At 45.1% G+C, this 15,953-nt stretch overlaps 1 long non-coding RNA gene across 2 annotated transcripts in view; it reads right to left on the bottom strand.

Annotated features, from left to right (window-relative positions):
• Nucleotides 1–10,273, bottom strand: part of LOC128695206 (uncharacterized) — an 81,022-nt gene extending 70,749 nt beyond the window's left edge. For both annotated transcript variants that reach the window (XR_011392802.1, XR_011392801.1), the window contains exon 1: nt 10,172–10,273. This is a non-coding gene — a long non-coding RNA (uncharacterized lncRNA). The remainder of the gene's footprint in view (nt 1–10,171) is intronic.
• Nucleotides 10,274–15,953: the final 5,680 nt, after the last annotated feature.

The following is a 15,953-nucleotide window of genomic DNA, read 5'->3' as shown; positions in this document are numbered from 1 at the left end:
TACCTATGTATGATTTGTGCAACTTTATTTATGTGTACCTGTACCTAAATAAGTTTAATAAGATGGTCAGATGAACGTGGAAGGACGTAGGAAAAGGTTCTTGAAGTGGGGAGAGAGAGCACCTAGTAGCGACCAGCGAAGAGGTGAGGCCAGGATCTGTGAATCGACCCCTGCAACCACATATAGGTGAGTACACTTAAGGGGTGGCAAGGCGAGGGGTGGCAAGGCGAGGGGTGGCAAGGCGAGGGGTGGCAAGGAGAGGGGTGGCGGGGAGGGAAGGAGGAACACACAGGCTGACTGCACTCAGAAATTCTGATGAGATGATTGTGAAAACGAGGACGCTGCACAGAATGGTCTGGTAGTATTGGTGTACACGCCCCTGGCCTGCGGTGAATGACTCAGTGGGTGCAGTGAAGGACTCTGCCACTCATCAAGACTCACTGTACCTGAAGGTTTTGTTGGGCCAACGTTTCGCTCTCTGTTGAGCATTTTCAAGCCATGTTTTGCCCTATGTAAAACTTTACAAGTCAATTAAAAAAAAGATCTACACAGAGCGAAAAGTCGTTGAAATAGTGACATACTCTGCAAACTATCTTTTTACCAGAACCTCCTACTGGCACAACATTTTGCTCTTTGTAGAAGGGAAAAGCTTTCTCAATAAAATCTTGTTCCTCCACACTTATCTTTGTTTCACTCTTCTTGACAATGCACTAATCCGGATCAGATTGTGGCGCTCTTCGTCTCTGAAATTACACATGTAAATGCCTTATAAGCCTACACCTGAGAGCCTAAAAGACACTTGATTATCATAGGCCTACTAGGTCATCGATTAACCCACACCTACAAAGAACTTTGTTAACCCAGACCTGCAAAAAGACGTATTTATCACGAACCAACGAGGCATCGCCGGGTCACCAATGGAAAAGACCCGGGCTGGACAACACCGACAAACCACATCAAATGGTTTACTCAGGCCTACAAGGCTCTGATTTAGCACAGACCTACAAGGTTAACTCGGCATCCCAGCCTAAAATGCCTCACTTGCTCACCCAGCTCACATTAGGTCCACGATTTGTATTGTCTGAGGTTCTCTTCCAACTCCTGCGTCCTTCAAGAGCTCCTGGGAACGAGACAGCTAATCAGGTTCTTCAGTGAACTCCTGGATACAGTAGCTTCCAGTACCTGCTGGATACAGTAGCTTCCAGTACTCGCTGGATATAGTAGCTTCCAGTACTTGCTGGTTACAGTAGGTTCCAGTACTTGCTGGATACAGTAGGTTCCAGTACTTGCTGGATACAGTAGCTTCCAGTACTTACTGCATGCAGTACCTTCCAGTACTTGCTGGGCACAGTACCTTCCAGTACTTGCTGGTTACAGTAGCTTCCAGTACCTGCTGGATACAGTAGCTTCCAGTACTCGCTGGATATAGTAGCTTCCAGTACTTGCTGGTTACAGTAGGTTCCAGTACTTGCTGGATACAGTAGGTTCCAGTACTTGCTGGATACAGTAGCTTCCAGTACTTACTGCATGCAGTACCTTCCAGTACTTGCTGGGCACAGTAGCTTCCAGTACATGCTGGATACAGTAGGTTCCAGTACTTGCTGGATACAGTAGCTTCCAGTACATGCTGGATACAGTAGGTTCCAGTACTTGCTGGATACAGTAGCTTCCAGTACATGCTGGATACAGTAGGTTCCAGTACTTGCTGGATACAGTAGCTTCCAGTACATGCTGGATACAATGCAACTGCCTCATTTTTAGATAATATTCTCCTTCCTTTTAATAAGTCTGTGTGTATCATGATGTCCGCGCACTTCTGGTCACAGAACTGTAGCCTGAGCGATGGTAAATGCGTTTTCTTCTCTCGGTAACCCTGTCTTCGTGTGAGGGGAAGACACCATAGATTACTTTAACCTAGTTGTGTTTACAGGTGTAAAATTACAGCTCCTGGCCTCCCCTCTCGCCAAGCGCTTTCACTAATTTCTGACCTCCAGTGACAACTGTGCTAGGAGCAGTGGGAGCAGTGACAACTGTGCTAGGAGCAGTGGGAGCAGTGACAACTGTGCTAGGAGCAGTGTGAGCAGTGATAACTGTGCTAGGAGCAGTGACAACTGTGCTAAGAGCAGTGACAACTGTGCTAGGAGCAGTGACAACTGTGCTAGGAGCAGTGGGAGCAGTGATAACTGTGCTAGGAGCAGTGGGAGCAGTGACAACTGTGCTAGGAGCAGTGACAACTGTGCTAGGAGCAGTGACAACTGTGCTAAGAGCAGTGACAACTGTGCTAGGAGCAGTGGGAGCAGTGATAACTGTGCTAGGAGCAGTGGGAGCAGTGATAACTGTGCTAGGAGCAGTGGGAGCAGCGATAACTGTGCTAGGAGCAGTGGGAGCAGTGATAACTGTGCTAGGAGCAGTGGGAGCAGTGATAACTGTGCTAGGAGCAGTGGGAGCAGTGACAACTGTGCTAGGAGCAGTGGGAGCAGTGATAACTGTGCTAGGAGCAGAGGGAGCAGTGATAACTGTGCTAGGAGCAGTGGGAGCAGTGACAACTGTGCTAGGAGCAGTGGAAGCAGTGATAACTGTGCTAGGAGCAGTGGGAGCAGTGACAACTGTGCTAGGAGCAGTGGGAGCAGTGACAACTGTGCTAGGAGCAGTGGGAGCAGTGATAACTGTGCTAGGAGCAGTGGGAGCAGTGACAACTGTGCTAGGAGCAGTGGGAGCAGTGATAACTGTGCTAGGAGCAGTGGGAGCAGTGACAACTGTGCTAGGAGCAGTGGGAGCAGTGATAACTGTGCTAGGAGCAGTGGGAGCAGTGACAACTGTGCTAGGAGCAGTGGGAGCAGTGATAACTGTGCTAGGAGCAGTGGGAGCAGCGATAACTGTGCTAGGAGCAGTGGGAGCAGTGACAACTGTGCTAGGAGCAGTGACAACTGTCCTAGAAGCAGTGGGAGCAGTGACAACTGTGCTAAGAGCAGTGGGAGCAGTGACAACTGTGCTAGGAGCAGTGACAACTGTCCTAGGAGCAGTGGGAGCAGTGACAAGTGTACTAGGAGCAGTGGGAGCAGTGACAACTGTGCTAGGAACAGTGGGAGCAGTGACAAGTGTACTAGGAGCAGTGGGAACAGTGACAACTGTGCTAGGAGCAGTGACAACTGTCCTAAGAGCAGTGACAGCTGTCCTAGGAGCAGTGGAAGCAGTGACAACTGTACTAGGAGCAGTGACAACTGCTTTAGGAGCAGTGGGAGCAGTGACAACTGTGCTAAGAGCAGTGGGAGCAGTGACAACTGTGCTAGGAGCAGTGACAACTGTTTTAGGAGCAGTGACAAGTGTACTAGGAACAGTGACAACTGTGCAGGCATCGTGGGAGCAGTGACAACTGTGCTAGGAGCAGTGACAACTGTACTAGGAGCAGTGACAACTGTCCTAGGAGCAGTGGGAGCAGTGACAACTGTGCTAGGAGCAGTGGGAGCAGTGACAACTGTGCTAGGAGCAGTGGGAGCAGTGACAAGTGTACTAGGAGCAGTGGGAGCAGTGACAAGTGTGCTAGGAGCAGTGGGAGCAGTGACAAGTGTGCTAGGAGCAGTGGGAGCAGTGACAAGTGTACTAGGAGCAGTGGGAGCAGTGACAACTGTGCTAGGAGCAGTGGGAACAGTGACAACTGTGCTAGGAGCAGTGACAACTGTCCTAGGAGCAGTGGGAGCAGTGACAAGTGTACTAGGAACAGTGACAACTGTGCAGGCATCGTGGGAGCAGTGACAACTGTGCTAGGAGCAGTGACAACTGTACTAGGAGCAGTGACAACTGTCCTAGGAGCAGTGGAAGCAGTGACAAGTGTACTAGGAGCAGTGGCAACTGTGCCAGGCATCGTGGGAGCAGTGACAACTGTGCTAGGAGCAGTGGGAGCAGTGACAAGTGTACTAGGAGCAGTGACAACTGTGCAGGCATCGTGGGAGCAGTGACAACTGTGCTAGGAGCAGTGGGAGCAGTGACAACTGTGCTAGCAGTGGGAGCAGTGACAACTGTGCTAGGAGCAGTGGGAGCAGTGACAACTGTGCTAGGAGCAGTGGGAGCAGTGACAACTGTGCTAGGAGCAGTGGGAGCAGTGACAACTGTGCTAGGAGCAGTGTGAGCAGTGACAACTGTGCAGGCATCGTGGGAGCAGTGACATCTCACTGTTAATAACTGTGTTTATTAACCCATTATGAATGGTAACAATCAGGTTCTGTAATCAGGACTGTATCAGAGTCACTGCACAGTGCTGTAATTCCCACCAATCAGTGCATAGAACTAAGGCAGGATTGTACTTTTTGCCAATCAGAAGGCAGGATTTTAATTCCTACCAATCAGAAGACAGGATTGCAATTCCTACCAGTCAGAAGACAGGATTATAATTCTTTCCAATCAGAAGACAGGATTGCAATTCCCTCCAATCAGAAGACAGGATTGTAATTCCTACCAGTCAGAAGGCAGGACTGCAATTCCCACCAATCAGAGCTCCGGACCGTAATTCCCACCAATCAGAGTGCAGGAGTGTAATTCATATCAGCCTTTGATAGCGCCGTCATGTCGTCATCTCAGTTTGTATTCAGTGGGTCGAATGTAATTGCATCTCCCTTGCCACGCTGTAATTGTACTTTGCCAACTACGACACTGCTTCCTGACCCTCGTGTACTACCACTATCACCACTACTACCACCACCACCACCACCACTACTACTACTGCTACTACTACTACCACCACCAACAACAACAACACGTACAGTGTACTTCCACAGACAACTGTACTAATAAAAGTCTTTTTCCACACACTCTAAGTTAGGAGCTAGCCAAGCAACAGTACTCCTAAGAAAGTTATAAACCTTCCCAACAGCCAGGTTGTACTGAACGTGTTTAAAGTACTCTCTCAAGCTAACACTTGAGCCGCAATCACAACCAGCACTTCCTAAAGGGATCTAACTAGGACTAAATTGAAGCACCTTGAACGAGTCAGTGCTGGGGTTTACACTATACCTTGTGGAGACTGCGACAGAATATACGTAAGTGAAACAGCAAGGAACCTCGAAACACGTCTCAATGAGCACATTAATACACGTATGGCATCTTTATTGTAGACGTTTCGCCATCCAGTGGCTTTATCAGTACAAATTCAAGGACATAACTGGAAGACAATATACTGGCGTCAGGTGGTCAGGGACGTGTGGCAAACGAAGACTGTTACACGGAACGGCTTGACAAAGTTCCTGGAGAGCGAAACGTTTCCACAATAAAATGTCCCTTTACTTAACATGATTTAATCAGTCCATAAACCTTGGAGAAAATGTATTCGAGGTGGTCAGTCCCTCAGCCTAGAGAAGAGTGTCAGTCCCTCAGCCTAGAACTGGATTCTTCTCCAGGCTGAGGGATTGACCGCCTCAAATACTTTTTCTCCAGTATTGGTGGACTGACTACATCATCTTTATTTCATTACTACTGCTGCATTTGTATATGACTGAAGAAGCCTACTGTATAGGCGAAATGTTTCATCAATAAAGATACCCAACTGTTGGACATGTGTCTTAACCATGTACAAGTATGCAAAACAACCACTACGAAAAAGAAAATGAACTTCCAGGCGCTTTAGTGACTTCTCACATTATCAAGGAACTGTATAGTCTAAGAAATCACAGTGGTTGTTTTGCATATTGTGACACCAACTGTTTACTATGATCTTGTTGTATGTATAAGTATGTATATACTCTCAGTGGCCTCTGTCTACCTCATAGGGACTGTGTGTGACGGGATAACGAGAAATTTTGGTGTCTTCGCGAAGAGGTCCATTTACTAGGGTTTACAGTAAGTTTTTGTAGGTGGGACCCAACACCAGGATCAACCACACAGGACAATTTACTAAAGCATAAAACACACACATACACACACACACACACACACACACACACACACACACACACACACACACACACACACACACACACACACACACACAAACAAACACACACACACACGCAGAACTGTCCCTGTTCGCAGATGATGTGAAGTTAATGAGGAGAATTAAATCAGATGAGGATCAGGCAGGACTTCAAAGAGGCCTGGACAGGCTGGACACTTGGTCCAGCAACTGGCTTCTCGAATTTAACCCCGCCAAATGCAAAGTAATGAAGATCGGGGGAGGACATAGAAGACCGCAGATGGAGTATAGGCTAGGTGGCCAAAGACTGCAAACCTCTCTCAAGGAGAAAGATCTTGGGGTGAGTATAACACCGAGCACGTCTCCGGAAGCCCACATCAACCAGATAACTGCTGCAGCAGATGGGCACCTGGCAAACCTGAGAATAGCGTTCCGATACCTCAGTAAGAAATCGTTCAAGACACTATACACCGTGTACGTCAGGCCCATACAAGAGTACGCAGCACCAGTTTGGAACCCACACTTGGTCAAGCACGTCAAGAAATTAGAGTAAGTGCAAAGGTTTGCAACAAGGATAGTTCCAGAGCTAAGGGAAATGTCCTACGAAGAAAGGGAAATCGGCCTGACGACACAGGAGGACAAGAGGGTTAGGGGAAACATAATAACGACATACAAAATACTGCGTGGAATAGACAAGGTGGACAGAGACAGGATGCTCCAGAAATGGGACACAGAAACAAGGGGTCACAATTGGAAGTTGAAGACCCAGATGAGTCAAAGGGATGTTAGGAAGCATTTCTTCAGTCACACAGTTGTCAGGAAGTGGAATAGTCTGGCAAGTGAGGCAGGAACCATACATAGCTTTAAGATGGGGTATGATAAAGCTCATGGAGCAGGGAGAGAGAGGACCTAGTAGCACTCAGTGAAGAGGCGGGGCCAGGAGCTGAGTCTCGACCCCTGCAACCACAATTAGTTGAGTGCACACACACGTTGTTTAAGCTCGACACAGAGACAATAGAGAGACAACCAGAGTGAGACAGTCTCGTGGCTTCACGATGCCTCGAGACTGTCTCAACAAACTTTATGTGTTCCACACACATAGATGCATCATGTGTTGCAGACACACATAGATACATCACGTGTTGCAGACACACATAGATACATCACGTGTTGCAGACACACAGATACATCACGTGTTGCAGACACACATAGATACCTCACGTGTTGCAGACGCACTTAGATACATCACGTGTTGCAGACACACATAGATACATCACGTGTTGCAGACACACATAGATACATCACGTGTTGCAGACACACATAGATACATCACGTGTTGCAGACACACATAGATACATCACGTGTTGCAGACACACATAGATACCTCACGTGTTGCAGACGCACTTAGATACATCACGTGTTGCAGACACACATAGATACATCACGTGTTGCGGAGAGAGAGAGAGAGAGAGAGAGAGAGAGAGAGAGAGAGAGAGAGAGAGAGAGAGAGAGAGAGAGAGACAGACAGACAGACAGACAGACAGATAGACAGACAGACAGAGACAGAGACAGAGACAGACAGACAGACAGATCTCCTAAATTCCAGGTTAAAACTATCAGCATTACAAGAGAGATAATGGTTCTCTCTCTCTCTCTCTCTCTCTCTCTCTCTCTCTCTCTCTCTCTCTCTCTCTCTCTCTCTCTCTCCCTCCAGATATTAGAGACAATTGATACTAGAGCCTGACAGTGCCACGGAAATATGAAATGCCTCGTTATCGACAATAACGAAGACATACAAGCAGGTTTTGCGGTTCATACTTCCATTATGACAAAGTTTCGTTCTTTATAGAGCGAAACGTTGTTTCAGTAATAGCTTGTGGTGCAAACTTACGTCTTTGTCTTCAGTCAGTGCCAGGTAAGACGGCGTCTTGAAGAAGGAAGCACCGGGAGGAGGAGAAGTTGAAGAGGTCAAGGAGGATGCCATTGTTCCTCTGGGTGCCACAACGAGACCCGAACATGTCAGTTTCAGCCCATTGTGTTCGCTTCCCTCCGTCACTGCCGCCCAGGAAGGCACCTCGTAGCCGCCTCGTTAAGACGACCCAGCCGTAGTCAACATCGTCTGGTGATCCAGCCGATGTAAACACCGAGGTGCGGCCCGGGGCGCTGCACGGCGGTGGGGAAGACCAGACCTAAGTGTGTAAAACTCCCCAAGGATGCGAGGCGGTGCGGGGCCGGGCTAGGGCTTGTACACTTGGCCTGGATATCGTGCTGTGGGTGAAAGTGGCTTGTATCTCAGTGTTTTTATTTATTCGGAAAAGGAAATCTGCAGTGTTTGAAATAGTTGCGATGCCCTTGACGAGAAGCGAGCAAGCTTGGTGCTCTTGCATTCTGAGTCCCTCCAGAGCTTAATATAGATGACATTGTGTTGCTGGGTCCGTAAATTTGAGCACTAAAATAAATAGAACTTTCGTTCTGGTCTGGACGAGGAATTATTTATTTGTTTTTTTACAGAGATAAGAACGAGGTTCTTCTGGCCAAAGAAGGTAACATAGAGAAATATATATATCTGGAGAGGGTTTCGGGGGTCAACGCCCCAGCGGCTCGGTCTGAGACCAGGCCTCGTGGTGGATCAGGGTCTGATCAACCAGGCTTTTACCGCTGGCCACACGGAAACTGACGTACGAACCACAGCCCGGCTGGTCAGATACTGACTTAAGGTGCCTGTCCAGCGCCTTCTTAAAGACAGCCAGGGGTCTAATGGTAATCCCCCTTATGTATGCTGGTAGGCAGTTGAACAGTCTTGGTCCCCTAACACCTACTGTGTTGTCTCTTAGTGTACTCGTGGCGCCCCTGCTTTTCACTGGGGAAATGTTGCATCTCCTGCCGAGTCTTTTGCTTTCGTAGGGAGTGATTTTCGTTTGCAAGTTTGGTATTGATCCCTGTAGGATTTTCCAAGTATATATATTATCATGTATCTTTCTCGCCTTCGTTCCAGGTAATACAAATCAAGGGACTTCAACAGTTCCCAATAATTAAGGCGCTTTATTGTACTTATGAGTGCCGTGAAAGTTCTCTGTACATTCTCCTGGTTAGCAATTTCCCTACCTTGAAGGGGAGAGTTAGTGTACAGAAGTATTCCAGCCTAGAGAGAACAAGCGATTTGAAGAGAATCATCATGGGCTTGGTGTCCCTATGTTTTGAAGGTTCTCATTATCCATCCTATCATTTTTCTAACAGATGAGGTAGATACATTGTTGTGGCCTTTGAAGGTGATATCCTCTAACATTATCACTCCCAGGTCTGCTAAGAGTAAAGCTATGCAAATAAAATTTTGTAGGTTTTCCCTCAGAGCATTGAAATACAGACTAACTGGCCCATACTAAAGAGGGCCTCTCTCAAACCCAAACATTCTCGTAAATACAATGTTTTGTATGCCACTTTACGTGTTCATAAAACAATAAGGCCAGAAATCATGCCATAGGTGCCATAGTGCAAAACGTTTAACAGGCTTCCATTTTACCATTACACGACAGGATGGATGGTAGTCTCTCCATAAATACTGTGTACATTATCTATATGGAACAATTGTAATATATGAAATAACTAAATTCTTGTGATGTAAACATGCTTGGTCGTGTCTGATAAGACCCATTGTGATCGTAATCCAGTCCTTTTGGCGCTACTGCTCACAGGATGAGCACGGGATGCACAATAAAGTAGCCACTCAAAGGATGAGCTGCGGGTGCTCACTAAACTAACCACTCGCAGGATTAGCACTGAATGCACAATAAACTAGCCACTCACAGGATTAACATGCAATGTATAATAAACTAGTTACTCACACGTCACAGCTAAACGCTAAACATCCTGCATGGTTGCTGTGTTGTGACCAGGTACCTACGTCCCATCCCAGAATGCATTAAACGTGTAAACGTAAACTCTAGGCTCGGAGTAATCCTCTGTCTACAAACTACTTTTGAACTTCGTCAAGTTTGACTTGATTAAGTTGCTCTTAGACCTAAAGTTTGGTCTACACTTACTGTTTGTTTACCGTATTTGTCGGCAAGTTTGGATATTTAAAGTGTAGAACTGAACACCTCGTTTCTAGGCTGCGGGACTGATTACCTCAAACTCCTTCTGATCTTCATCTTTGTATTGGACTGATGAAGCCACTGTCTAGCGAAACGTTTCCGTAATAAAGATACCCAAGTGTTGCACATGTGTAGTTTCTAAAGCATTTACATAATAACAAAACCTTTGAACACTGACCGTCGTTTCGCCCCTCGCGTCTACGTCAGACAGGTCCTGACGCTGGTCCAGCACTGACACATAGTCAGCCTGGTAGTCAGCACCTCAGTACCCGACCTGTGTTGAAACACTGCACTCGTTTCCATGCAGTGTCCCCTCAAGGGGGGTTCCTTGACGCTGGTGAGGGGCTCTTGATCTAGGAAATTGGATCTGTGTTCCAATTCCCTGAATTTAGCCTGAATGCCTTCCATCCCCCCTCCCCTACGGGTTTTGCACTTCTCCATTATTATAATAATTCATTCAGTATCTTACCATCCCGCAGGAGAAACGAGCATCTACGAGGCGAAACGTAGTTATGGAGGCTGTCATAATGACACGTACAACCACGGACGGGCTTGGTACAGCCACGGACGGAGACTTGGGGGGCGGGTTGTGCTAAGGGGGCAGAAGCCCCTCCCCACAGATGTTAATAATTAACCACAAAAACCATGACAATTTAATCAATTTAACTCACTGATAATAATGTTATTTTTCAATAAAATTTCGACTTTCTTCAGCACTTTATGATTTTTTTTTATTTTAAGAACTCCAGGTTGAAAGCCTCAGTTATTGGTGACGTTTTTTTTTTTTTTTTGGGGGGGGGGGGGGAATTCGAAAAGCATATTGATATTCATCGCAGGAAAGGGTTGTTATTGCACCGACGTTTCGCTCTGTGTAGAGCTGTGTAAGGCTGTGCAGAGCTGTGTAGATCTATGCAGAGCTGTGTATAGCTGTGTAGAGCTGTGAAGAGCTGTGCAGAGTTGTGTAGAGCTGTGCAGAGCTGTGTAGAGCTGTGTAAAGCTGTGTAGATTGTGTAGTGTGTGTAGAGCTGTGCAGAGCTGTGCAGAGCTGTGTAGAGCTATGAAGAACTGTTGTCGTGTTATTACAGTTTTATAAGTTGTGATGGCGATTCTGAGGGGACCTGAACTAGAGCTCGTCACGGCCATGCTGGTGTGGGATTCATCTCTAAAAAATTTGCATTTGTAGTCACAGTGGTGGCCCATGCTAACCTCCCTATAGTGTAGAAATATACCTAATTGGATGTACCTTATTGTAGCCAGCTGGCCCAATGGCTTACGCACTGGCCTGGAGTTTTACTACTCACTCGCCGTAGGTTTAATTCCCGCCCGTTCCGTGGTTTTTCTTTTTGAGACTAAGACTTCATAAACCTTTAGACACAGCCAAATGCTTTCCAGTTAGCAGCCGGTTCTTTAACCTGTCTCCTGTGTCTCTGGGCAATAATTTCGCTGTCATGCATAAAATCCAAGCCGCGTGAATAACTGGGATGTTTTTGCGACTCCAGTGCACGATTCACTAATGTTAAAAATTATCAACACACGAGTTCCTGATGGTAGAAGAGACCACCATGGAGCAGTTTATGTGCTGCCGAGACTGAGAAATAAGTAGTAGCAGCGGGAGTAGTAGCAGCAGTAGCAACAGCAGCAACAGCAGCAGCAGCAGCAGCAGCAGCAGCAGCAGCAGCAGCAGCAGCAGCAGCAGCAGCAGCAGCAGCAACAGCAGCAGCAGCAACAGCAGCAGCAGCAGCAGCAGCAGCAGCAGCAGCAGCAGCAGCAGCAGCAGCAGCAGCAGCAGCAGCAGCAGCAGCAGCAGAGAGCCTGGAACAACCAATGATGTGTGGAGGAACAAGCTTTAGTGGCCCTTAACAACAACAATAACAAAGTCAAGAAAATAAGGCTTAAGCTTTAGTGGCCCTTAACAACAACAACAATAACAAAGTCAAGAAAATAAGGCTTAAGCTTTAGTGGCCCTTAACAACAACAATAACAAGGTCAAGAAAATAAGGCTTAAGCTTTAGCAGCCCTCAACAACAACAATTCTACAATAAGCCAACAATAACAACCTCAATAGCAACAACAAGTGAAGGAAACACACGTTTCAAAAGGTGATTTTCACGTGTCAACGTTTCACCCTGTACAGAGTTTTAATCAAGTCCCATGACGACTACTACACGACGGTCATTAAGAGCTACCCGGTGACTTGTCCACCACCAAACGAGAATATTTTAACCCCTAAAGTATATTTTCAGCATATATTCCTCTCAGAGTGAACTTCTCAAGGTATACCTCTCAGAATATACCTCTCAGGGTATACCTTTCAAGGTATACCTCTCAGGGTATACCTCTCAGGATATACCTCTCAGGGTACACCTCTCAGAGCATACCTCTCAAGATATACCTCTCAGAGTATAACTCTCATGGACAAGAGAGGTGGTCAGTAAACGAGGGTAGTTAACATTCCGTCCCACCCTTGATTAAGTTCCACGCATGACATAACAGGTACATAGTAATAATAATGTATAAGGTGTATTAACGGAATGGTTAAGTCTGAGCTGAGACGCATGTGTAAGCAGCTACACCACGAGGCCTCTCGTATGGATGTATGAATCAATCTCACCTGTGTATCTGAGTACGCAAAACCTGGCGCTCTAACTCTAATGGCCATACAGACCCGGGGGAAAACGGGAGGCGATCATGTCTTACTGAGCATGGGAGAGAGAAGTTCCGATTCCTTGGATCAAAAGCCTTTTGCTAGCATCAAGGCATCCCCTTACCCCCTTCCTCTCTGATAAATCCCCTTGTCGAAATTTACAATGATATTTATTAAACGCGATTTGAATGTGTCATTGCTGGTAGCTTCGTTAAACTAGAGAATGCCTCTTCCGATTGGATTGGGGTTAAACTTTCATTGCTGATGTTTAATTGAATTAGAATCTCATGCAGCACTCTGCACTGTTCCTTCAGCTTGCATTGAAGTAGACAGAGCTGGGATCTCTGTGGTAGAGGGGGCTGGGCTTATAAGATACAGGGATACCCTACTGCGATGACTGTGGTAGAGGGGGCTGGGCTTATAAGATACAAAGATACCTTGCTGGGATGGCTGTGGTAGAGGGGGCTGGGCTTATAATTACAGGGATATCTTACTGGGATGTCGCAGTAACTGAGTGGCTAGTTAGGTATTAAGTTAGGAGCACTGACTAGTAAGGTAGGTACCAGGAATGTTGATTCAACTAACTGTCGATGTACATTAACGATTCATACTGCTTTGTGGGTATACATTGAGAAATATACATCTGTCTTTGCATACATAAGGACGAGAGAAACACATCTCTGTCTGTCTGTCTGTCTGTCTGTCTCTCTCTCTCTCTCTCTTATCTCTCTCCCCTCTCTCTCTCTCCCCTCTCTGTCCATATATATATATATATATATATATATATATATATATATATATATATATATCTTTCGTTCAACACACCGGCCGTATCCCACCGAGGCAGGGTCGCCCAAAAGGAAAAACAAAAGCTTCTCCTTTTACATTTAGTAATATATACAGGAGAAGGGGTTACTAGCCCCTTGCTCCCGGCATTTTAGTCGCCTCTTAAAAACACGTATGGCTTACGGAGGAAGAATTCTGTTCCACTTTCCCATGGAGGTAAGAAGAAATAAACAAGAACAAGAACTAGTAAGAAAATAGAATAAAACCCAGAGGGGTGTGTATATATATGCTTGTACATGTATGTGTAGTGTGACCTAAGTGTAAGTAGAAGTAGCAAGACGTACCTGAAACCTTGCATGTTTATGAGACAGAAAAATGGACACCAGCAATCCTACCATCATGTAAAACAATTACAGGCTTTCGTTTTACACTCACTTGGCAGGACGGTAGTACCTCCCTGGGCGGTTGCTGTCTACCAGCCTACTACCTATATATATTATATATATATATATATATATATATATATATATATATATATATATATATATATATATATATATATATTTTCAACAAGTCTGCCGTCTCCCACCGAGGCAGGGTGACCCAAAAAAAAGAAAGAAAATCCCCAAAAAGAAAATACTTTCATCATCATTCAACACTTTCACCACACTCACACATTATCACTGCTTTTGCAGAGGTGCTCAGAATACAACAGTTTAGAAGCATATATGTATAGAGATACACAACATATCCCTCCAAACTGCCAATATCCCAAACCCCTCCTTTAAAGTGCAGGCATTGTACTTCCCATTTCCAGGACTCAAGTCCGACTATATGAAAATAACCGGTTTCCCTGAATCCCTCCACCAAATATTACCATGCTCACACTCCAACAGATCATCAGGTCCCAAGTATCATTCGTCTCCATTCACTCCTATCTAACACGCTCACGCACGCCTGCCGGAAGTCCAAGCCCCTCACCCACAAAACCTCCTTTACCCCCTCTTTCCAACCCTTTCGAGGACGACCCCGACCCCTCTTTCCTTCCCCTATAGATTTATATGCTTTCCATGTCATTCTACTTTGATCCATTCTCTCTAAATGACCAAACCACCTCAACAACCCCTCCTCTGCCCCCTGACTAATGCTTTCATCAACTCCACACCTTCTCCCAACTTCCACACTCCGAATCTTCTGCATAATATTCACACCACACATTGCCCCCAGACAGGACATCTCCACTGCCTCCAACCGTCTCCTCGCTGCTGCACTTACCACCCAAGCTTCACATCCATATAAGAGTGTTGGTACTACTATACTTTCATACATTCCCCTCCCTGCCCCCACAGATAACGTTTCTTGACTCCACACATACCTCAACGCACCACTCACCTCTTTTCCCTCATCAACTCTATGATCAACCTCATCCTTCATAAATCCATCCGCCGACACGTCAACTCCCAAGTATCTGAAAACATTCACTTCTTCCACACTCCTCCTCCCCAATTTGATATCCAACTCCTCCCCATCTAAATCATTTGATACCCTCATCACCTTACTCTTTTCTATGTTCACTTTCAACTTTCTACCTTTACACACATTCTCAAACTCATCCACTAACCTTTGTAATTTTTCTTTAGAATCTCCCATAAGCACAGTATCATCAGCAAAAAGTAACTGTGTCAATTCCCATTTTGAATTTGATTCCCCATAATTTAATCCCACCCCTCTCCCGAACACCCTAGCATTTACTTCTTTTACAACCCCATCTATAAATATATTAAACAACCATGGTGACATTACACATCCCTGTCTAAGACCTACTTTTACCGGGAAGTATTCTCCCTCTCTTCTACACACCCTAACCTGAGCCTCACTATCCTCATAAAAGCTCTTTACAGCATTTAGTAACTTACCACCTATTCCATATACTTGCAACATCTGCCACATTGCTCCTCTATCCACTCTATCATATGCCTTTTCTAAATCCATAAATGCAATAAAAACTTCCCTACCTTTATCTAAATACTGTTCACATATATGTTTCAATGTAAACACTTGATCTACACATCCCCTACCCACTCTGAAACCTCCTTGCTCGTCCGCAATTCTACATTCTATATATATATATATATTATATATATATATATCTATATATATATATCTATATATATATATTATAGATATATATTATATATATAATATATATATATATATATATATATATATATATATATATATATATATATATATATATATATATATATATATATATACATATACATATATATATATATATATATATATATATATATATATATATATATATATATATATATATATATATATATATATATATATATTTGTAGATGAATGGTATTCTACTCAAGATTGATGGACTGAACACATCGACTCAAGGTTGAGGGACTGATTACCTCATTCTCCTCCTGTTCTTCAAGTTTCTCCTACGTATGGACTGATGAAGCCACTGTGTGGCAAAACGTTTCCTCAGTAAAAATACCCAAGAGTT

The sequence above is a fragment of the Cherax quadricarinatus genome, chromosome 35, assembly GCF_038502225.1.
Source record: "Cherax quadricarinatus isolate ZL_2023a chromosome 35, ASM3850222v1, whole genome shotgun sequence".
Lineage (NCBI taxonomy): Eukaryota > Metazoa > Arthropoda > Malacostraca > Decapoda > Parastacidae > Cherax > Cherax quadricarinatus.
This window is presented reverse-complemented; position numbering and strand designations above follow the sequence as displayed.